This window comes from Egretta garzetta, unplaced genomic scaffold (assembly GCF_000687185.1).
Source record: "Egretta garzetta isolate BGI_Z169 unplaced genomic scaffold, ASM68718v1 scaffold427, whole genome shotgun sequence".
NCBI classification, from domain to species: Eukaryota; Metazoa; Chordata; class Aves; order Pelecaniformes; family Ardeidae; genus Egretta; species Egretta garzetta.
In genome coordinates, this window is record NW_009260345.1 from 201223 (window position 1) to 201928 (window position 706).

Consider the following 706-nt stretch of genomic DNA (forward strand, 5'->3'; position numbering starts at 1 on the left):
CTTTCGCCTCACCCAAGCTGGGGTGTAACAGAACAATTTAGGCAGGTATCTCCTATACTAACTTCACATTTAACCAATCTCACAGTTCTCCTAGTGCTATACATTCAGTACGTTAACACCAGCATTCCAGACAGGCTTGCCCAGTGCTCCATCTGGTACAGAAGTTGCTGTATTTCAGCCTCCAACACGTGCCCAGTATTACACGTCTGCAGAACACCGGCTTTTCCTGTATATCCAATGTGGGGTTTTATGTGGGACATGGGATTGGAAGCTACAGAAAATCCTGTGACATGTTCCTTCCCTTGCCTCACGTGGCACAGCCTTTCCCGGTGGCAGCCACAGTGGCTGCAGCCAGCTGCAAGGAGAAGTGGCTCAGGGGACTACAAAGAGGGCAGGGAGCCACAAGGCTGCATTCGCATGGCTTATTGGCCAGACAGCGCCAGGAACCGGGCCATTCCCGTGCCTGAACTGATCAATGCCCATCAGCTAGGGCTGATCCCATTCCTGTACCCAGATACCTCTTAGTCTGGGGGCGAGGAGAGGGTTGATGGCTGCGTCAGCACATGTGGGATATCTGGGTGTCAAGGAAGAACTGGCCCCCCAGCCTGAGTACAACATTGCTGACCTTGTCCCCAGGTCACCCAGCCTTCCCTTGCCATGTCCCATGGCCATGCAGTAGGGGGGCTTCACATGGCACATGCCTGGC

At 54.0% G+C, this 706-nt stretch overlaps 1 protein-coding gene across 1 annotated transcript in view; it reads left to right on the forward strand.

Annotated features, from left to right (window-relative positions):
- NINJ2 (ninjurin 2) overlaps positions 1 to 706 on the forward strand; it is a 1771-nt gene that overhangs the window by 617 nt on the left and 448 nt on the right. The window lies entirely within an intron of this gene.